This window comes from Sabethes cyaneus, chromosome 1 (assembly GCF_943734655.1).
Source record: "Sabethes cyaneus chromosome 1, idSabCyanKW18_F2, whole genome shotgun sequence".
Classification (NCBI taxonomy): domain Eukaryota; kingdom Metazoa; phylum Arthropoda; class Insecta; order Diptera; family Culicidae; genus Sabethes; species Sabethes cyaneus.
The window spans coordinates 26,168,965-26,193,453 of record NC_071353.1 but is presented as its reverse complement, the minus strand read 5'-3'; the positions used below and the strand labels follow the sequence as shown (position 1 = coordinate 26,193,453).

General features: G+C 41.5%; 1 protein-coding gene and 1 long non-coding RNA gene across 3 annotated transcripts in view; one reads left to right on the top strand and one right to left on the bottom strand.

Moving 5' to 3' along the window:
- LOC128735529 (proteoglycan Cow) overlaps positions 1-24,489 on the top strand; it is a 184,621-nt gene that overhangs the window by 33,306 nt on the left and 126,826 nt on the right. The gene's annotated exons all lie outside the window — the stretch shown is intronic.
- Positions 16,461-18,352, bottom strand: LOC128735539 (uncharacterized). Of its 2 annotated transcripts, none has more exons than XR_008412008.1 (4): positions 18,239-18,352; positions 17,997-18,117; positions 17,028-17,047; positions 16,461-16,954 (listed from the first exon to the last, which is right to left on the bottom strand). It is a non-coding gene; the product is annotated as an uncharacterized LOC128735539 (long non-coding RNA). The 2 variants fall into 2 exon arrangements; XR_008412009.1 differs by having other exon boundaries at positions 17,997-18,184; positions 18,239-18,345.

Genomic DNA, 24,489 nt, shown 5'->3' with positions numbered 1-24,489 from the left:
GAATCAAAATTAAGCGGGTGGAAAAATTGCTTTAGTTTTGTTGGCCCTTTTTTAACTAGTTATTTTTTTCAATCCTTTATTTTATACAGAACAGAGGAAATACATGGTCGTCGAAACCGCTTGCGTCGAGCAACTCTAGCTTTTAAATTACCACCAGTGCTCTCAATCAGTCAACACACTAGGTTGAATTGCTTTTTTTCTTGGGAAAAATAAAGCAATTACCTGTGTTTGAAATAGGTACGCAAGAAGCATAATAAGCATTCTAGATTCCACAGAAAGAACCCAAGAAAATCGGTCCGCTTTCAAATGACTAACAGGAGTTTGTTCCACTTGGGTCGATATTTACCCTTTTGTTTCAGACCGCTCGCTCTAATAAAAAGACACGACAGCGCATTCGGTTGGAATTGCTCTGTAACTAACTAAGGGAAAATATTTTTCACTTGTTTTGCTGGCACTTGCTAATGGAAAATGTTTTATCGTTCTCGTTGGGTGCTTGCTGCTGTCGCCAGGCGGACGCAGATTTCTAGCCCGCATATAAAATTTCGCTGTGGTGGCCAAACAGAAGGTATGCAGAATGGAAAGCTGGCGGGCAGGCAAATGAAGCTGACATATTTCGGACTGTTGCTGCAGCACCACATATAAACTGTGGAAAAATTCGCTAGTGACTTTTCATCTCCTCTGATTTTCCGCTACAAACATTAGCGGTGCTCGGATCGGATCCGCAAGCGGAAGTATACATATTTTCTGTTCATGAATGGAAAACTCTAATTCAAAAAAGAAAAGTTTCAATGAAATCTCGTTGGTTAGGAATTTAGATTGAAAGCTCGGAAAATATTAAGCTTAATGTTTTCGTTCCAAATTGGAAACGCGCCAAAATGACAGTACGCTTGTAGCGCAAGGAGTAAAAACTTCTGACCCTTCATTCTATAGGAGCACGAGTGCAAAGCATCAAATTAAATTTCAATTTGCTTCATCTTCAGGCCCGCTCAGCAGAAAAGAGCTACCGAATGAAAGTCGTTTCGCCAATTTTTTAAATGAAATGGTATTTTAATTGATTCTAGAGCTGTTGAGTTTCGTTTCAAATCATTCCGGTAGACTCCCAACCACGATACTTCACCACTTGAGATCGTCTATCGTACAATCAAATTAAAAAAAATGCATTAAATTTGGTGATTTAATTTTTATGGTAAAACTATATAATAAATGTAAGCAGATTTCGGTGCTGTCTATTTGCTTTATTCTTCTGCCACGCAAAACGACTTATCCCGTGTTTCTAAAGAGCGCACTTACCTGACATTTTATTCGGGACGAAATATACGATTCCATTACCCGCTTGCTTGTAAAAGCTGATAAATTAGTCACAAGCTCGTCATCCGGCTGCTGGCTGGTAGCACCGGGCGATGGGCGCAGGGTGGCTGGGTGGATTCAACAAGAAGGATCGCAGCAACATTGCCATTCCCAGGGTCTGGGTTTTATTTCATCTGAAATAACAGCGCGTGGGCTAGCACAAACGAAACATTAATATTTAAATGTAATTCAAGAGAAAACAGTTGCTCAACAAAAATGAAGATATATGATTCACTGCCAGGCTTGCCGGATTTCTTGCATTTACATGATGTTGTTTTATTCGTGTGCTGCCAGTGGTTACTCATTTCAGCTTAACACATGTTTACATAATACAGTCACCTTTAGCAGAAAAGGATTGCCAAATCTAACTAGTGTTTTGATCTGCTACTGGACAATTTCATTTTATCCCTCGAGCATTCTAAACTTTATCAAAGCATTCTCGGAAGAATTTAAGTCAACTTTTTACCACACACAAGGATTATCCATAATCGTTTGCATACTTTCCGCTTGCGTCATCCCATACGTGCCTCCAGTAGCTAAGGTGGTTAACGACGCAGGCAATCAAGCGATGCATAAAAGTTTGCCAAAGAAATAAATTTAAACACACATATGGGCTCGTTCGTTTCGTTCCTGAAGCGGCTCCTGAATGACCAAAATTGTCGAGATTATCCCATGCTGGCAAAAGTGGGTACTCGTCTGTTCTTTGTGTGGTCACATCCTCAGCAACACCCAGTCACATTAAATTGAGGGTAAAAGGAATTTTTGCCTTCCGGTAATAGATTTCACATACTTCGACACCGTTCCGAGTTTGTTTGAATAGGAAATTTATTAACCTAATGAATACAAAAATATAATCAGCCTTTTACGATTATGGCGTAAACAGATAACTATCCGTAATCACTTATACAAAAGTAAGCATTCTCCGTAAGGCCCGTGCTTTATCGAGAACCCGTCTCCACTCCACTCGATACTGGGGGTTACTCGTTGTCAATTCCACGGACGTCTCGACAGTCGCAAGTCAGTTCAGCTTGCACGTTGAACCCATCTGTTCCTGGTACCAAGGCGGTGGTGTCCTTAAAGGAACAGATTTCATCGCACTGTCGTCCGGCATACTTGCGACATGGCCGGTCCACGGTACCATCCCGACTTTCGCCAGGAAATCTCTCCAAACAGTAGTAACAGTAGCCCATGGTTCGTACGTCTGAGCCACTCTCCGCTTTCTGTTTGTACTTCGCCTTTTCATTTGAATCTCCTTACTCATGCCGGGGTTGCCCCCTCACAGTGACTGGCTGGTCGCCAACAATAATCGCAGTCTGTTGCTGTCTCGCCTTGAATTTACATTTACATTTATTTAATTATGGTCAACAGATAAAATGTAATCCTAATGACTACTGAACTAGCAGAAATATATTTCAAAACAACGCTTATTGTTTTCACGAGACACATTAAAATCAAACAAGTTGTAGCAGCAACGGCACATACTAAGCACTGGTTCGGGTAATTCATGGTTGATTCTTGAAAGCCGATTAACGAGGAAAGCGTGTAAACGAAGATTACGTCTCCTAGTGTTGATATCCAGGCGACTAAGTAGTGCAGGACAATCGGTATTCCCTTGAAGAAGATCGCCGACGAAACACATTGCACCTTCCTTCCAGTGGTTCTAAATTAATAAGCTTGCAACGACTTTCATAGCTCGCTAGATTGCGTGGATTACGCCAGCGTAGGTGTCGCCCAAGGTGGGTTAAAATAGGTGATCTAGTTTTCACAGTTTGTAGAAAAGAAGTGCGCGGAACGATTGGTTAGCAACCATCGACGTTGTTTATACATTCAACAGGTTCCGCTTTGAAAATTTCGGTGATCGTCAAGGGTAACTCAGCGGGGGTGAAAAACAAATTTGAACATCAGAAAACCTCTCTTGACTAACCTTGGGTGTCGCCATGGAAATCGAGCAAATTTCCGCTGAACTGCTACGATCCGATGAATTGAATTTTGGTAAAAAGGAGACCAAACAATGGCAATAAAGAACGAACCAGTGAGCAATAAAAAGGTTTTAGGCATTATACATCCTTGAAGCTGTTAGCACAGACTACCAGACGTAACACTTCGAACAAATTTTCTAACAAAACATCGTCTCAATGACACCCCTAGAACTTGAAAAAAACACTAGCACCACCTGGTGCTGTCTTCGCGCTACGCAGGGTAGGGTAACCAACGTATTTTGGACCCCATGTGCAGCTGTACATAATTTGGACACTTCAATTTGATTTTGCTGTAAGTGTCCAAATTATGTACAGTTGCTGAAGGGGTCCAAAATACGTTGGTTACCCTACGTTGCTATAAATTCAGCAAAGCTATAAATTTACTTGTATATTATCTGACAACAGCGCCAGCACAAGCGAGCAGCGACTGTTGTTTGAGTCTTAGCTTAAGCGTAAATTTGAAATAATAGTTTTTAATGGCGATGGAATGAGGCTTTAGTGTTACGTCTGTTAGTCTGGAGAAGCTAATAAAGCTAATAAACAGGAATGGTCCCAAAGGAGTGCCTTGGGGAACACCACATGTAACTGTGAAGGGTGACGAAGCATATTCACCGATTTCGACAGACCCAATTTGTGATATTTGGAGATGGCTATCTCGTGGTTTATAAGGCCAAAGGCCACAGAAAGGTCGGTATATATGGTGTCATCTGTATAACCTTCTTAAATTGTATTGTAGTCGAGCGCTTTGGCGTAAATCGATGCTGGTCAGGAGAGATACAGTATGAGCAATCTTGTGTTAACTTCTCCAGAACAATTAGTTCAAATAGTTTAGAGATAGCACTTAAGTACTGTTTCCATTCGTCGTCCTTGTTTCGTCGTCTGCCGAATATTCCGATCCGTGTTTGCTGGACTGTCCGTAGTAATCACTATAGCGGTATGTCACCTTACTAGGTCTACGTTGCCGAGTCTCGTGATGGGGCTGCCATCTTAGGTTTAGTGCCGAGACACTCCGTTTGTTAATTCAGTCGGCCGCTTCAGATCAGACGCTGTCGTGAGCCGCTGTTAGGCGTACCGGCGCTCTCTAGGTTGAGGAATGTACAGCACAGCAGTCGTGAGTCACCCTGACATGGGGTCAGGCTAGCTGACACTCAACATTCGCATGAGTGCCTTCTTCCCTGTCAGTTAACGATCTTAGTTTCTACCGGGGTTGGTCCGATTGGTACCACGAGGAGAGATAGGGATAGGAGTGACTGGATAAGGGGCTGAGAACCACTGAGGAGTCTATTTCATTCTGCATGCGTGCGATGCACTAATGGTACGTCTTATGCAGCTGTTCATCAACCCATTGCTAATAGGTAGTGATTCGAATGGATATCCACACCATGCACCGAGTATGCGTGCCAGGGCTTGGAAAGGGATCGCAAATTGAATTGGACTGCATGAATGCGTACGCTTTCTGCATTCAACGTGCGCTTTTTGGCGATTATGTTACTATTTTTTGAATCCAGTCAATCTGTCACTTGCGCTGCTGCCGTCTTATAATTCATTTGGCCTCTCAAGAAGAACCAACAGTCGTCCTCCCGATTTGCGTTCATATTGAAGGGTGCATACTGCAAACTGAATGGAAGCATAAGGTAACGTATTTTTTCGTTTCTCTTTTTGGCTCCACATCGGCTTCCCACAGTGATAGTTTGTCGCCCGGAGTCAGTCCGACGCAAGCAAAACGTTCGTTTGTATTGGACGGAGTCCGACCGACTTCTTCCATGCACATGTAGTTGTTTTTTTGTACTATTGAATCATACGATAGCGCGGTTGCTTTTCGTTAGCGTGGTGACTGCCAGTCATAACTATAAAAAGAGTGTCTTTTGCACTGTCTAGAGGCTTCATTGGGGTAATAAAGAATTTAGTTGAAGGAAGAGTTATGACCTGATTCTAATAAATTTCAAAGCCATGATCACTCGTTTGTCAAAGCAGATTCTGTAAGCTATAACCCCCTTAGCAATTGATAGCTAGTCACATAGTAAAAACTACAATTCTACTATCATTTCTGCAACAGTAATTAAAATATGATATTTGATTTGATTGATAACTAATTCGTTGAAAAGCAATATTTTGCTGCAGTCTCGAATCATTCAACCAAAAAGTTGGTATCGTTGTCACAGCAAAAAGAATGAAACTGTACTACGACGCCATTCCATTAGCATGCCCCAGATTCAGAAACGAAACGGTTCATGGTACTTTGGGTAAATACGATTTGTCCCAGCGTATAGCTCTTTTGATCTAATGCTTTGTGCCTGCATTCTGTACCGTATATTTCTATTGAGCTTCGGGTTTCCAGTTTGTATCACCAAATTCACCGAATCGAATTTCCATTCAATTCCGAACCCACTCCAATCGTAAGCGTCGGTACAGAATTGCACAAAAAAAATGGACCAGCCCCAATATGGTCTTAGCCCAGGTCGGTGCTTCTTTCTAGGTTACAGTAAAAATAACTCCCTACGTGAGGACAAGTGCGCTGGACAGCATGCAAATAAATTGCCGTATAAGGGATGAGCATTCGTGTTCGTTCGGTAAATTTCCCAATCGTTGGAAGCTAGATTGAATTTTAATGCCTTCTTGCTGTAACGGATAGTGTGGGCGTGGGGTTAGCTTCGTGACGGAAAAATAAATCCTGAAATTAAATAACTTTTTGTAACAATTTTGCGGAACGTATTGTAGCAAACTTGCTGAGTCAAGTATTACGAAATCTATCAATTTTAGGTGGTTGCGCCTTTCGGCTCTTGCCTTAGTATGTTGAAATTATGCAGACCGTAGGCGAAACAGTGTTCGACTTTGTGATAAATGATTAAATTGAGTGGAAATGATAGTGGTATTCAGCGAAATATGTAAAAATCATGGATGGAACATTCTAGAGCTGAATTCAAACTGCAATCTTTCTCAGTTGAGTGTTTTATTACGTTTAGGTGTAATCCTATTTGAAAAACGAAAACAATAAAGATCAAAAAGCAGCAGAAATACGATCCGATTCCGGACGATAGAATTGCTTCAAATAGCTTTCATCCTTAGTTGCTTCTTTGTCCATATTTTTAAAAATTTCTGCAGAGAACAAATAGCATGAATGCATAAGAACTGTTCAAAATCTCATACTGCCTATTGGAATCATTTATACCGTTCTGGTGGATAGCGCAAGCTCTGTTGAAAAAGTGTGACTGCTCTGAATATTGCATTATTTAGGTTAAACCTCGTTGCTAATTATTTTACAGGAACAGTAATGTAACCAAACCATTCGTATTGCGCCTCATGCATCAATCATTTGGAAGTGTCAAAACCAAGAACTTGTTCCGTATTCCCTAAATGAATGTAATCATTCATTTCGAAACAACATTTCCATCGTTACAATCCATTTTAATTGTGGTTTCCTAAACGAAACCTCAAATTGTATAAAAAACTATTGGATTTTGGAACCATTTAGCTTATTAGATCAATTATTTATTCACAGCCGTTCTCCTGTAGGGATTCCGAGCTGAAGACTGGGTCTTCAGTCTTTACATAACAGGAGATATACACTTCAACCGATTGAAACCACAAAGTGAGCTTTTCCAAACACAGCAGCATACCTGCATGTGCCGCATGTTCTCGCCCGGATGCAACGTCTTCGGGTAGTCTATAATCCTAAGTGACAACGAGTTGGACGAGCGTCTAAATGAATGGCCACATTGAATGAATGAATGAATGAATATATTGCTTTCCTTGGCCTGGCCCAGGCAGTGCCCTGTCTGTTCTCTCTGACTACTGGCACAGTAGTGCATGCCACATGAAACCCCACCGAAAGAATGTCACTTCAGCTAGCAAACTCGTAAAAAGCAAACATCAGCAAATGCCTGCCTATGTGAGCTACGTACAACTTCATGCATCGCATCCGGTCTGACCGAATGCTTTTCCAGCTGCCAACGTTCGAGGCTTCCAGTGGACGGAGAACGGGCAGTCCTACTGCACGAACACTACGGACGCTGGAATGGCGGAGAGTTTCATTGCTCCTGTGCAAACAAACATGAATTTGCCTTGCAGCTGAAATAATGATGTCTGTTTACACTGTCTTTCGGTGCGCTATTACCGAACATACCTACCTATAATACCAAGAGTAGCAGCAGTCTTTCTGCGTGTGGCTGGCTGGACTGGCCGGGGGCTAGAAGTTGAATATTTAAAATTCGATCATCCTCAATGTGAACATTGGAGCTTGACTAAAGACGACTAAACTCTCTTGCTGAATCGATTACCTACCTCGAAAGTCTGCTGGAGCCCAGCCCATAGGCTGAAATTGGTGTGTCTCGAGAAAAAAATTGAAAAATACAGCGTTAGTTTTACGCTTTAAGGTATCATGTAACATGGATGTAAATTCAGTAGTGAAGACATTACACGCCACGTTGTTTGCTTTGTGACTTTCTCTGAACGATGTCGATGTGACAAAGCAAACAGTGTTTGATGTACGAAAACTTTTTCTTATACATTCACGGGGCCTCCGCATGCGTGAATTCAATTAAGTGAAAACTTTCGGAATGCTATGCTGGAAGCTAAACAATTCAACAATGAACAAACTAGGCATTCTGCTCCGGTAATGAGCCAATTATTAATTCGACCCTGTTTAATGTCTTCAATATTTATTAATTATAGCGAATCAGCGCAGCGAATCATGAGTGAAAAAAAACGTTGTAATTGATAAATTATGGTTGGGTATACTGAAGAGATTTAATTGGAAATTCACATTTCGTTTGCGGCGGTACAGTTACAACCAGGGTTGCCACATGCACAGATTATTCTGTATTTAACAGATATTCGAAAGGAATCGCCTGTACAGAATCTGTATGCATAGAATACAGATTTTCGCCAATTACACAGATTAAACAGTTTTTTGAGCTTTTACAATGAGAGTGAAAGAGACGTTAATAGTCCGCAAAATGACTCTCCATCTCTTTCACTCTCGTTGCTTTGCATTGGGCAGATTTTTGCACAGATATTTTCCTCGCTGTACAGATGGCCACATTTTTCCTTATCTTATCTTATCTTTTCTTATCAATACCATCACAGTCACAATAAAGTCCCACATCAAATTGCATCACGGAAAAAATGCTGTAGAAAATTACCCATTGGAGATTTTTCCTAAAAAAATTAGGTAGAAGTAGTTTAGAGTGTATTATTTACACTGTATTTTTATCGCTGTCAGTTTTTTTGAAAATTGTAAAAAATGGCATCACCCGAAAAGCAACGTTGCGAATTGATTACCTAGTACCTAGAAAATCCTCACTTCTCTCATCGAGACATCGGAGAACAACTCGGAATCGTGCAGTCAACGGTGAGTCATGTGATTTAACGTTACTACGAAACGTTGAGCATCAAACGGAAGGAGAAATGCGGTCAGAATGGATGTTCTATTAATGATCAGGATCACAAGAGTGTCGTTTAAGCGGAATCCCAATGCTTCAGTCAGGGATGTGGTCAAAAAGTTGAAGTCTTTCGTTCAGAGAGCCAAGGACCGGGAGGGCAGTAGGGAAATCTGCTGAGCACCTGGGAAGATACGGTGCTATCAGATACCTGGGAAGACAACTCAGGTAGTGTGGGGGGGTTAGTTATCCCCCCTTCCTCCGTCGCCTAATGGGGCATGAGGATCCCGACCCACGAAAACCCTACTTGAGTCTCCAGCCTCAATCCTCCCTGGCACCACCTTATCGGTATTACTTCAGGGAGCGGCTATTGCGCTTAACTTACCCTCTTAGATAACTACTGGACTAACAGTTGGGCTGTTTACTCGTCATTGATCGGCTCTCCAGCGGTTTTGTAGCCAATCATCCGAGCTAGAACACATCCTTTGGACTAAGTTTTCCGGAGTAGTGTCCTATCCGCTCACTGCCATCTTTTGCTTCTTGCGCCCACGAAACGAGGGCATACGAAGAAAGCATGCTCTGCAGTTTCTTCTATATCCACGCATTCGGGACACGTGGGGAACTCCGCATGCCCGAATTTGTGCAGATACTGTCTAAAACAACCATGCCCTGACAAAATCTGTGTCAGGTGGAAGTTGACTCCGCCATGGCGCCTATCGACCCACTCGGATACTTCCGGGATAAGTCGATGTGTCCACCGGCCTTTTGTAGAATTAGACCATGCCCGCTGCCGTGTGATCGATCGACCATCTTACGCTAAGGTCTGAGATACTGGAACGTCGGCCATGGGACGACTCAGCGGCCTGAGGCCAGGGCCTTAGCTCGTGGCACGGAAAGAGGCCCCTCGATGATCCGCTCCAATATCTCTGGCGATCGCACTGCGGGCGCCGTCACGCCCTTGGTCTTTGCCATTACGCCTGTAGGCATCACCCTACAAGTGCTACTCGACATCTAGCTCTGCCTTCATCCATACGAACTCTTTGCATAATTCTCCTCGAATGAAAGTACGCTCCGTGGAGTTTCGCAATTTCATGTGTCCGCCAGTAAGCCGATGACCTCCCATATCTAGGTCGGCCTTTCCTAGGTATGGTGGCGTCACACACTCTGTAACGTTGTGCCGAAAAAAATAAATTTTTTTTGTTTGATAATTTATTTAAAATTTAAAATATGAGATCGATAGTATTTAGCTATAAACCTAACGGTTCATGTCTTGGCTGAGCATGAGAATGCCACCCAAATGGTTTGAGTCCCGGCTACTCCTAGAGGCGGAAAATATATTCCTGAGTACTAAAAAATACGTTAAAATCTCGCGATTTAGATCGGTAGATTTAAGTAGCCATATTTAAATTAAAACCCGAAATTCAATTGAGAACAATTGAACGGAAAGTTGTTTAAAAGAAAGGGAGCGAGATGTAAGCGGACATTTTCGCAACGGATCTAACTGCGTAGAGACGCACATTTAAGTTCAATTTTATAGTGAATAGATTCAAAGGAATCGAGCTAGTGCTATTCAAATTGTTTTAAAAGGTGTGTAAAGATTAATTGTGTGAATTTGTTCTATTGTTTTATAATTGTTAACGTGCTATTTTAAAATTTTATAGTTTGGTGGTGCGTAAGCAGAATTTCGACTGGCGTCCGTATTCTTAATACGGTTTATAGCAGAATAAGGTAAATTTTTGTTTTTCCTTTTTTATTATATGATTGTAATTGTATGTACGTTCGGTTTGGACAGCGCTCGTCCAACGGGCGTTTTATTCTGGGTTTCTACGTTCGGCCATTTCTTCGTTTGAGTTCGTGTGCTAATAAAAGGTCCGCCCTGAGGGGTAGCCAAACGGAGGCGTTGGTAAGTTCGCTCAATCCGTTGCGAAATTTTCACGGCGGTCGTCAATTGCCGCTCGTGGTTTCCGACCCAACCATTTACGTTACAACCTTTCGTGGGTCGAAGTCCGAGAGTCGGTCCTCGTTTCGTGCGTCGCCAATTGCGCACCGAGGTACCGAGTCCGAAGCAAGGGTTCATTTCATTCGCGGCGGTCGGCAGCGGAATCTTAGTACGCGAGGGCCGTCAGCGAGTACGTTCAGCCCTTGCGGAAGACTACCCGGGAATCACGCGACAATTGCGTCGTCGTGAACACTCTCGTTGATACAAGTCGATAGCTATCTGTCCAACCACGCCACCCTCCGCAACTTTAGTTCGACCATTTAGCACACGAACAGACCACACGCCCACCGTCTCGAGCAGCGCCGACTGGCGACGTCAAACGCCACTGAAGGTTCGGTGGTCTACCCGGATCACACCAGGCCGCCGTCGTCGACTACTACAAAACCCTGCGCGCAGGTAGGTGGAAACCCTCCCTGAATAGTGTTGCCTGTGCAAGAGTAATGTGCAATTCGAACGAACAATAAAGCTAGGCTAAAGTTAACTTGAGTTGAAAGTTGTGCACACGAAAATTTGTCTTTTGCTGGTATACCGCCATAATTCCGTTTAGCGGCCATACGAACTATAAATCGCATTCGATAAGTTAACTCTAAACGATAGAATAAACTCACACACCGAAGCTACGTTTTTTAAATTCAAATAGCGATAAATTCCCTTTGTGCGTTTCCGTTCAGAAATTCGTCCGTTGAGTTTGCAGTTGAGCCGTGCGAGTCGTCCCTGGAGAGTTCTCAAAATAATAGTCGGGCAAACACACGACCGGTGGTCTCCCCTATTCGGGAGTGGCGCAAAAGCCACCGAGTTAACCATAAAACTTTCTCCCGATCTCGTCACGGTTACAACTCGCGATAGTACCTCAACCAAATGATCAGCGTTCGGATCGGGTATACCGCGATCACAACTCTCTCTTCGGAACGCTTCCACAAATATTTCGGGATCGAAGTATGATGTCTTCCATCCATCCAGTCGGAAGGTCGGCTCTACCCGCCGCATGTCACCTCATGATCTGACCGCCACCATAGTGGACCGCCTGATGGTCACTGTGAGTGTAGCCATTGTCTACCCTCCAGTCTCCCATCAGACCAAAACTGGCGAATGTCACGTCGATGATAGACTCCGCACCATTCCTACTGAAAGTACTTATGGTGCCGACGTTGGCCAGATCCACGTTGAGCTTTGCCAGAGCCTCAAGCAGAGTCTGAGGACCGGGAGGGATTGCATACGTATAAAGTGTAGCAGGCTCCAAATCGTGACGAATGGCAAAATACGGTGGGAAAGCCGTAGGACCAGAAACTGTACATCCAGTCCAGATGCTGACAAAGGCTCATTGTCTCATCATGGATGATGAGATTCACGTCAAACCGAACTTCCAGCAGCTTCCGGAATTACTGTTCTTCACCATCCAGCACAACTTTGATGTTCCGGAGGAAGTAAAGAAGCAGAAGCTTTCAAAGTTTGCTAAGAAATACATGATTTCGTAAGCAATCTGCTTATATGTGGCAAAACGGAGTGCGCTGTTCGTGACTACCGGGACTTAAACGGGCAGATCTACCTCAACGAGTGTCTACAGTTCTTTGTTGAAGCAACACGAGGGCCCTACGGCCTGATCTAGCGATAAAATCGGTTGAAGAATAGGGGTGGTTTTGCACTCTGACGTACTTCCCAAACACGGATATCAAATTAGTAGAGTAAGGAGGGGTAAAAGTGCGATTCAATGCTTTATCAGTGAGAATTCCTAGTAAATGGACCACATTAGCATGGATGGGTGACTACTTTGACAGCTTGAATCTATCGTAAGCATTTGTTGTTTACGAAGCATGGTTGCTGAATTATGTGTATTATTTTATAGTGGTTTTGATGTAATATTTCACTATACGGCAAACGCGATATCAACACGAGGATATTACTTTTCGGAAAATTGTACCAGCGTTTTACATCACTCACATATCTATTTTGAAAATGCGGTGAGAACATTTTTCGCTTTTCCATCATTTGAGCAAACCTCGTCAATCGCCTAGCGGGGCAAAAGTACGATTCACGAACGGGGCAAAAGTGCGACTCATGGACGAGGCAAACATACATAGATAATTATATACAGTTTTGAGCACTGCAGAGCACTACGAGAAACGGAAGATCTGCAGAAAACTCTGTGCTTCCTTTCCGAAATTTATCGCAGTTTGAAGATATGATGGTTTTGTTAGTTACTGCTGTGCTCATTTCATGGATTCATGCTTCGAATCCGCGTTATTCGCAATTTTGCCGCTTCAAACGTCGCACTTATGCCTCGCCCTACTCTATAGGTTTAAGGTGAAATTAGTCGTCATCGATTCTGCAAATTTCAAAAGCAGTTTTTTTTGTTTGAAACAAATGTTCTGTTCATGAAAATATATTCGCTGTGTTCAGATTAGCAATAAGAATGCAGTGAATACATTTCTGTAAACAGAACCCCGTTTTTGGGCCCAAAAATTGCTTCCGAAATTGGGCTTTCCGACGAAAAGTTAATGACTGCTGATTTCCCGTTAAACGTCGTAAAGAATCTTCGTCCTATTGAGACGGGGAGGTTTTGTTTTGGGAAACCTGTGAAACGAGGTAATCACGAAGAAAATGTAGGTATGGGGAAATTTGATCTTAAAACTTTTCGTTCGTTTTCACCATTTAGTAATTGAAAATGAAAATTGTAATAAAAACTACATAATTGCTACGTCTGTTATGAATCGATTAGTATTGAAACCATCAAACAAAATCCATTCTTAATTGGCAGAGTAATTAGCGTTCAAAATTTATTTTATTTTATATTTATTGGCCATGTTGCAAAAATGAGAATTTTATGCACAGACTAATATAAGTCGCAGTGGTTCAAGGGCGGAAGGGTAAAAATAAAACCAAAAGAACTTCTCTGCTTTTTTTTCTTATACAAAACTCACGAAAATATCAGCAACATCACAGTCAACGCGGATATGCTATGCGGTATCCCATTTTTTTCTGGGTGTTATGATGAGTACGGTCCCCACTAGGATAAAATGTATCTCAAATTAGTTGGAAAACTATGGAGATGATGTCGCTAGTGCATGTTTATAGTCCATATATACTACCGCCAAAGGCAAGCCAGTGTCAGTGTGCAAATCAGTCTAGAAAAGAATTATTTAGTTTGAATGCCACAGTTGTGGTGGCGCTGCTATATTAGATTATTTCAATTTGAAATTTAATCCTAGAATTCCCGCAGATGTCTGTTCTCTGTGGTGGCATCATTTACCCAACATTTTGTTCCCATTCGCTCGTGCAAATAAACAAATGATAGTAGATTGCACGGAAAAACAAACACCCAGGTAGTTCTGGACTAGCCCACTTGATTTAAAGTTAAATTATCCATAAAGATCCATAAAGGAAAAATTGATGCATTTGCGATAAATGCTGTTCACTCCAAATCTAGCTCGACCGTTCGAGCTTTCGCCACATTAGCGACCCAACTGCACTCTCTGAATAAAGAAAACGTGTTTGAACAAAGAAAATTTCCTTGTCGGAGCATTAGTTCAATAGAACGATTACTTTTAGAAACTAGCATAGGGTTTCTGCTGAAAAACATTAATTTTTGGTGATTTTGCATCCACCCCATTTGACCGAGTGATTCGGTTACACGATTTCCAAGAGATGAAATCCTCTGCGCGTATCAGACAGCGCAAATAGCAGATATAAATCCAATGCAATAAGCGAAATAAAATGGGATTTACATCGGAGTAATGCTATGAAATTGTTCGATTGCAATAGCTGATTACGCTGCAAACATCGTTGCAAGGGAATTGTCTCTCTGGTTCCCGCTACATGACTGCACAGCGGATCTGTTCATTTTTACCCTACAAAGCAGTGTACTCGCTGAATTAGATCACCGAGGGGTGGAGCTTCCGGTGAACGAACGAACGATGGAAATACTCCGAGACTTCCGCTTGACTGGCTAGAAAATCGCACTGTGCAAAATGTAAGCTACCCGTTAGCACGGCTTAAAGCCTGAGAGTGAGTGTAAAGAGCAGTTCCATGTAAATCTAAACATTTCAATCGGAAATGTGTAAGCCGGTTTCAAATGCAAATATGGCCGTTTAAACAATTGCATAACATTTTACACCGTCAAATTTACGGAGGTTAGCGTTAGAGGATTGCGTTAAAATGGCCGGAATTCGCTCAATATGTGGATTTCAAACCAATATGAGTTTTACGGTCAATTAGACTGGCGAAGGGGTCAGCCCAAACATCAGCAATAATTGTGCTGATGCAGAAGTACCTATTCGAGCACGCTTGAGCAGGATAGCGATTACCGGATGAGTTATTATGCTAATTAACGAAACGTGTTGTTTTCAATCCGAACACCAACCGCTCTCTGCATGATTTATAGCGTCGTCGGCGTAAATATCGAATACCACAGGAGCCTGTTCAACATTATCATTTAAAAAACTAAATATATATGTTGGTAATTTGAAAGGTAAGCCTACACCTGATAAACGAAAATGCAACACTTATGTTGACCAGTCAATGCTTTGTTAAATTCATGAAATTTGCACATGAAAACTGTTACTATTTATCGTGAGTTTTATCCATTCATTATGCCGGCACTTAGGACACCCATTCCGTAGATATTTTGCAATAAACAGTGAAAAATTGTAAGCGAAAGCCATTTAAAGTAATGGCCACGTTCGGCTAAAACTGAGGTGCTACCTTCGTTTTCCACCGGGTTTATACCGGTATTGAATTCACGTTGCGGTTAAAATCGAAATTTAAATGCTACTTGAGACAATCGTTAGCTAACATTATGTTTCACTTTTCCCTTTTCCTTACAGGTAAGATGACGCCTTCGTTTGCAGTGGCAGTTAGGAAAAGTTAAAGGTATTACTTTATGTAGGTACCGAACCAATTGTCGCCCGGGCGCCACGCCGCGCCGGGAAGAGTAAAAATGGGACTTTACACACTTCGGTTACTAATTGAATTAACTTGCCCGGTGGAATGTATACAGCCATACACCTTATCCCATTAGTGCCACTCCAATAGAGGCTATCAACGCTAGAGCTGAGGTCGTTGCCAACCAGCAGCGCTGCCAGAATGGTAAAGCGCTCTGTCTGTCCATATGTCTATACAGAACACTTTGTCTGGGTTGTCTAACATTGTCACAATTATGATAGAACTGCGGAAATGCTGCTTTCGGAATTATACTTAACTGCTTTTCAGTTGGTTAACTCGAGATTACTCTTTCTGTACGGTGATGCTTTGTTAAGGCGGAACCGAAAGTGGCTAACGTTATTGTGTTAGTGCGACAAACACTGTACTGTACATCTCATGTGTTCGTTAAAAACCTAAACGTTTATTTGAATATTGCATTAGTATTGGTAATATATGTCAAATAGCGGAGCTTGCAAACATAAACAGCTGATCCGCAGCCAACCGCACTGACTACAAACATCCCGAAAAAGGGTTTGCTTTCTTTATCAAGGCATTCCGATTCAATCAAAATTAACAGCAGCAACTGAATAATGTGTAGGATCACTAGGATTTTAATTAATCCGCTTGCATCGGATTGCGTTTTTGATTCCTGCGTTTGCGTTTTGTTTGTTTATTTCACTCTAAGCTCATCGATGCGGCGAAAGTTGAAAGCTCTTTAAAAGCTCATTGATGTGACGAAAGTTTGATACTGTGTTGCTGCTTTTTCGGAAATCGCTAGTTCAACGAAATATGTACGTAACCAAATATCTATTAACTAATTCCAAATTATACATTGGTCGCTTTTATGAACACGTAATGATCGATATGTTCAGTTAAATTTATTTTCCATTAGCAATTATGTTTTGCTGAGCGTTTATTGATACATAGCAGATCGATAAATTGAATTACAAGTTTTAGGAAATTATAACAGCGCTGGAAGCACTGATTACGTGGCGAAAGCGTGCTCTGCCAATACAGATGCATTTTTAAGGCGCAAAACAATACATGCTTCGAATGGTAGCCATTTATCCAGCCATCTTTGAGCCACTTTCGGTTTCCCCTTAAGGGGGCATAGTACCTTTTACACCATATTTTTGCCTTATTTCAATTTTTTTTTCTGACAACGCGAAAGGTGAATCGATTCGGGTTTTTGGCATTCTGAACATTGCATTTTATACTAATATTTACAATTTTGTTTACGTATGCGAACCTCTTCCCCCTCCTCCCCTACGGCGCATTGAACATGATCACTCGAAAAAACATTAATTGCGGTACCATGGATTGGCGCTAGGGGGCTTATCCGAAACGAAAAATTCCAAAACGACATGAAAGTATGTTAATTGCACAAGTATATTTTCTCTTACTTACAATCTTCGCAACCCGATCTCCTCGGTATAGTAATGGGCGATGTCACATCGATAATCGAAACATCGATGTTCCAACATCGATTTTCCGATGTTTCGATTCGATGTGAGCTCACAGAAAAATCGGTCACATCGATGTTGTTTTTTCGATTCAAATCGATGTCCCGATACAATTAATTGGATGAAATTTGGACAATTCAGATCGGTGCGATTGACGCAGTTGACGGCGTTGCTGATTCTTATTATGTTTCTCTCCAGCTGATCTGCGAAAATTAAACACTGTTTACATTTTCACACTTGAACAATAAAAAATCATGGATGCTCCCATAGTAACTCCGCGAATCTGACGCACCTGCAATGAATGTCAAAAGATTGTGCTCACTTGTGCCCAATAGCCGCCATTATCGCTCGTGGAAAGCTGGATAAACTTATAATTTTATTGAAGACAGGGAAATCAGGATTTTTTCTCAATATCAGCAAAAAACGAAGGTTTGTCAGGATATCACTAGATGCGCAAAAAAGTCTGGTTATTGCAGCTTGCAAGAAAAATCCTCACATCGCGGTTATCTTGATTGTTGAACCAAATCAGCAAAAGATCACCGCAGAACTAATTTCAGTAATTATATACATGAAAATTTAGTACATCAATTGTTTTTCGTCAAAACCGTACTACAAAACTGTTATTTTGTAAAATTGCAAACTATAAAACCTAAACTTTAATATTGCGTTTATCTCGCGGTTATCTCCTGAGCGCGTTACCACCGCCGCTGCATGAGGATTTTTCAAAACCGCCGCAATAATGTTCAAAGATCAGAAGCATCGGCAGCTCTATTTCCTTCATTTGCCAACATCGGACATCGATTCAATTAACATCGATGTCTCACACTCGATTTAATCGATGTGCCGATGTTTTCGAGACTGTCGACATCGATTCAACAACATCGATTATTTTTGTTTCGATGCCCAATACTACCTCGGTAACAAAGCCAGACAGCAAGCGTGCATCCAAGGCGTTCTTATGCAAAATGTGCTACGAATGTCTTTTGGTACCAGATACGAACCATTCGTAATTACAACATGTGCGGTAGCAAAACCTACGAATGTTTTTAAATAGTATGAGTTTTTTTATCAGCTACGAATATAGTTTCTCAAAAATTTTGTCTAAAAAAATACAAAATTATGTTCTCAGTGTTAGGCATATTGTAATTATATTACATTATTTTTACGAAATCCCAGAGCAATTATGATTATACTGAATATTTCTTTGCTTTTGTAACAATTTAATTTCATTTCTACACAAAGCAACTACATTTTTCAATAGCTCAGCTTAAGCAAATCCAACTCTCCGGCTATCGATACGGCTGGCTACACTTGATTGCAACCGCTGGCCAGCGGTAATATTTACCCAGCTGATTTAAAACTCATCACTTATTCATTATATACATACGTTTTCCCGGCAACGCCTTTCTCGTACAAAAGCCATTTGCCAAGCCCCGCGGGTGGCTCTCGTAAGTTCATTAGTAAACGCTTTTCTTTTTGCGCTACCGCTCCGCTACCTTCCTATAGTTCGCTTTTTCGTTTAGCTCCGCTCTAGCCATTAGCGCCACCGATGGAAAATTAGCATTGGCCCATGTCGCTTCATTCCAGTTTTTCTCCTGATTAACTAGCTCTCGACCACCCTTTCCCAGCGCTTATACCCTATCCTAGGGCCGTTTTCCGGTTTAACGTTGCGAGAAGCAGTTCCGGCGTTAATGAATTATGTGTGAAAGTGAGTCACACTCATCAAGCGGAACAAACCGAAAATCTCCCGGGAGTAGTTACAGACTCATGCTAACGACGCAGTTCCGCATTGTTGAATCCATTAAAAATTCGTTCCAATTTGTCACTGGCAAAATCTAATTTAATGGACCCGTTTCCTACCCGCAGTGCAACCTACTCTGGACCTTCCGCCAGCGGGAAACTACTCACCCGCACAGTTGACATTTGTCGTATTAGGAATGAGCAAGCGGATATATCTAAAGAGAAACAAACCCGCTAACAAACATCTTACAGTGGTTTCATGCCTTCTCACATATTGCTTATGAATATAATGTTAATTGGATCATGAATAATAACACAATAGCTCCATCACATTCCGAAGTAAGCTATAGTACCAGTCTGCTAATTCAGGAATTTAATATTGATCAGATTAAAACTTAATTGAAATAATTTCCTCGGGCCACGTATACTCGGTTGAGCTTCTATTTGGCCACCATCATTGCCTCCCACAAATGCGTTATGAAAAGGAATTTTGAATGAAGATTGCTAAGCATTATTGAGTATTTGAGGAGACTAATGCCCCGATAATTGCTGCAGTTGAGTAGATAGCCCTTTTCATAAGCAAAACATACCTTCCAACCAGTTCGTAGGTAGTTACTTCTCAGTCCATACCTGTAACATGACCAGATGGATTGCATAATACAGCCGTTCAATCCCGACACCAGCCTCTTAACCGCTTTTCTCACCTCGTCCAAAGTTGGTGGATCCACAGCTTGTCCATCATCCTAAACCATAATGCTGCGTCTGTCGGCAGCTCCATCCATTTACTTACTTGCTTTAGCAGCCGAGAGCCGGGGTGGCTCTTGCCGTATCAAGAATTGCTCTCCATTGTACTCGGTCCTGGGCTACTCGTCGCCAATTCGTTGCGCGTCTCGACACACGCAAGTCGGCTTCAACCTGGTCGAGCCATCTAGCACGTTGGGCCCCTCTATTCCTGGGTCACGTAGGGCTCTTGAAGAGAACGGATTTCACTGCATAGTCGTCCGGCATCCTTGCGACGTGGCCGGCACCGTAGTCTCCTAACTTTCGCCAGATGTACGATGGGAATCTCTCCAAGCAGTGCCTGTAGCTCGTGATTCATACGCCTCCGCCACTCTCGGCTTTCCGTTTGTACTCCGCCAAAAATAGTCCGCAACACCTTTCGTTCAAATACGGCAAGTGCACGTATGTCTTTCGTAAGCAAAGTTACTGTCTCAAGTCCACAGAGGACTACCGGTCTGATTAGCGTTTTGTACATCGTCAGCTTTGTGCGGTGGCGTATGCTCCTTGCAGGGATGCCACATATAATTCTGTGTTTTTGTTGGAAAAATCTGGCCATCTGTACATCGAAGAAAAATATCTGTGCAGAAATCTGTCCAATGCAAAACAATGAGAGTGAAAGAGACGGAGAGTCATTTTGCTGACTTTTCCGTCTCTTTCACTCTCATGTAAAACCTCAAAAATCTGTGTAATTGGCGAAAATCTGTATTCAATGCATGCAGATTCTGTACAGGCGAATTCTTTAAAATATTTGTTAAACACAAAATAATCTGTGCATGTGGCAACCCTGGCTCCTTGATCGAAGCGTCTTGCGGAGGGAGCAGTAGGTTCGATTTTCAGCTTTAATGCGTCGTTGGATCTCCTTACTGGTATTATTGTTGGCGGTGACCAAAGTTCCTAAACATGTGAACTCATCAATCACTTCCAATTCATCACCGTCAATAGTCACTGTCCGTGGGAGGCAAACGTTGCTTTCTCTGGAGCCTCTTTCTACCATATACCTGGTTTTCGAAACATTGATTTGTAACGCTATTCTCCTGGGCTCCGTTTTAGTCTGGCGTACATTGCCTACGCCGTCCCAAGCTTTCTAGTAATGATGTCGAGGTCGTCTGCGAAGGCTAGAAGTTGGCCACTCTTGCTGAAGATCGTTCCTCTCGTTTCGATGCCCGCTTGCCGGATCACACCTTCAATAGCGTTATTGAATAACATACAGGACAGTGCATCCCCTTGCCGCAACCCTCTGTGCGATGCGAAAGGACTCGACAGTGTCCCCGAAACGCGCACGTAGCACATCACTCGCTCCAGAGTAGCTTTGATCAGCCGCGTCAGTTTGTCCGGAAAACCGTACTCGCGCATTATCCACCATGGTAGTTCTCGTGCAACTGTATCGTACGCTGCTCTGAAATCCACGAAAATATGATGCGTGGGTACGAAATTTCTGGAGGATTTGCCGGAGAGTAAAAATTTGATCCATAGTAGCACGGGCCCCCATAAAGCTCGCCTGATACTGCCCTACAAATTCTCTTGCTATTGGGGACAGACGACGCAACAAAATCTGGGAGAGCACCTTGTAGGCGGCGTTGACCAACGTGATGCCGCGGTAATTACAGCAATCTAGCCGGTCACCCTTTTTGTAGATGGGACAGACTACTCCTTCCATCCGCTCCTCAGGTAGTTTCTCCTCCTCCCAAATCCTAGAAATTATCCAATAAAGTGCCGTTGCTAGCGGTTCTTGGCACATCTTATCAAAGTGTTAATTCCTAAGCCTATTGGCCTCCGATCTTTCGATATCCAGGTTCGTTGCACATAACCGAAGTTGGCACGGTACGTTTCCTGCCTGCAACAATTTTCCGCCTCCCTAAGAACGCGATCTCAGTGTTGGCCTTTTATACCACGGTAAAGTCTTTTTTCGGCAGTTCTAGCATCTCAGAATGTCTTTCTGCTCGACGTCAGTCACTGGCACCCTACGACCATACTGGAAGTGGCTGCAGCAGTAGTTCCTAATACGTCCTGCAGAAATGTTCGTACCGTGGAAGAGCTTCCTCTGCTCGTTCAGGTTCTCTTTAACTCGTTCACCGATTCGCTCATCAGCTTGCCGAGAGTACTCTGGAGCAGCTGCATCCGCCGATAACCCCCAAATGTTCAGCCACGTCTTCCTCGTTGGTTTCAGTTTGAAGTTTGAATTAATCCGAACGATCAACGTAGCGTGTAGTACCTTACAAGTTGTAGTAATTGCCTGTACGTCGCTTCGGTTACCTGCAGACCATGACTTGAAAAGGGATTGCAAGTTGAATGTGACTGCATGAATGCGTTCGCTTTCAGCATTCAACTAGCACTTTTTGAACGATTATTCGACTGTTTTACCTTTGTTATACTATATTACCTTTGTTATACTATAACAAAGGTTTAGGAATTGGTCGAAAAACACGAAATTGATCCGAGGCCCGGAGGGCCGAGCCACATATACCAATCGACAGGGTTCGACGAACTGAGCAATGTCTGTGTGTGTGTGTGTGTGTGTGTGTGTGTGTGTGTGTGTGTGTGTGTGTGTGTGTGTGTATGTGTGTATGTATGTGCGGAGCGCAACTTTTCTATCGCCTGTTTCTCGAAGATGGCTGAACCGATTTGTTCGCTATTACTTTTGTTTGAAAGGTATTATTGCCTAGTATATCACTATTGAATTGTTTCGAGGTCCGACATTTCGTTTAAAAGTTATAAGTAAAAAAGTAAAAATTACGTGACACGATTTTCTCCGTACCCAAATGACCGATTTCAACGATCTTGGTATCGAATGAAAGCTCTTGTTAACACTAAATTTTTCGGATAAATTTTATTGAAAACAAACAATCAGTTTAAAAGTTATGCTTAAAAAACCTGTTTTGACAAGGTAATAATTATCGCCTGTTTCTTAGAAATGACTAAAGCGATTTAGACGCTATTAGTCTCATTTGACAGGTAACATAACCTAATAGATCACTATTGATTTGTTTTTTGATTGGACGTTTAATTTGAGAGTTATGATCAATTGAATACAACACATTAAAATTTACAATAATTTATAACGATTTCATCTAAGATGATTTATCTAGTTTGAATTATTTTGGCTTCAAATTAGAGATTTTAATGCAGCAAATATATCTGCAAAATTTCAGAAGAACCGGTTTTGTCGATCAAAAGATATTAACCCACCAACACTCGCGCCAACTTTTGTAATACGGTTACTCGCGCGCACAATGGCCCAAAGCCAAAAAGAAATGCGCACTAGAATTTTGACTGGGAAAACTTGGTTTTAGGTTTATGGAACCTTCGGAAGAATTTCTTGAAATTGAAAGTTCTATCGTCTGGTGCAATTTAAATTTTGATTAATCCCCCTATAAGTGAAATAAAAAAAATATTTTTCTTCAGTTTCAATATAACACATTGATGTGTTCTGCAAAGTTTTAGAACATATTATTACAAGAAATTTTGTTGAATACAGTAACCTTCTATCTATTAAGCGAAGAGAGAAAAATCTTATTCATTGTATATGAATTTGTAAGATCAGTTTTTTCTATTTTAGCTCTTTTTGTAATTGTTGCATTCCTTTTTCATGTATTACAAAATTGTATAAATAGTAAAAATACACAACTTTGATTAATATAGTATACCTCTATGTTTGTTTGTTTAGGTACTGTAGAACTTTGATTAAAAAAAAGCCTTAATTTTGACCCCGAATGACTCGACTACCAACAGATACATTTTAAACATTTTATATTTGCTAATTATGTTGCTGCATACAGACACCATTTTTACATATGAAGAAACGAGAGAAACTTCCAGGGCCAATCGCGGTACAACTCACATGCTGATTGCTTCGTTTCTGTGATGTCAGTTTATGCTGATCTATTTGCCCAACAATTTAAAGTATCAATGCATAATTATGACATTTTGCTCATAACAAGGTAATTGAAGAACATACGTTAGTTAAGCAGAGATTTGTAACTTTATAACAATATGGCATTCAAAAACCTACACGTGTTGTACAAAATGCAACAGCGTGAGTAATCGAAGGTTAATAGAAATTGATGAAATTTATTCAAGAAAACTTTATTGATGTCAATCAAAAATAATGGCGTTACAGAAATTTATGCGTAGTTCAAAAACCTATGAACTAGACTTTTACTACGCAATGTATATGTTAAAGAATAATATTTCCTCTTATAACTTGCTTTTACTTGCACTTACTCAAATTAGAAACAACCAGCTTACCCTTACTCAGTAATTTCATGAAAAAAGGATCTATCAAAATTTATAGGTGCTGCTATTTTGTTCAAATTTTGTAAACTTATTAAATTTCCAAAAATTTAATGAAAACCAACGCACCACGCAACGTTAACCAATAGATGAATTATGTTTCGAAGACGTGTCGATTTCTATCTCAAATAGCAAGTAAGACCGTATAACAAAGGTTCCTTTCACCACTAGGTGGATTAAATCGGGTTTTTTTAATCCAGCCAATCTGGCGCTTGAGCTGCTGTCGTCTTATAATTCATGTGGCCTCTCAAGAGAAGTCTTCCAGTCGTTCTGCCGCTTTGCGTTCATTTCGAAGAATGTAAATTGCAAACTGACTGGAAGCATAAGATGACGTATTTTTTCGTTTCTCGTTTTGTCTCCAAATCGGCTGCTCACAATAATAGACGCAAGCAAAATGTTCGTTTGTATTGGACGGAGTCCGACTGACTTCTTCCAAGCACATGTAGTGGTTGTTTTTGTAGTATTGAATCATCCCAAGTAACAATTTGGGTTTTATTACACTCTTATGAAGGTATTTAAGCCCTTAATTGGTCATAAAAACCTCCATAAAAATGCAATAAAACTCACTTTGCTGTTTGGGATACGATAGCGCGGTT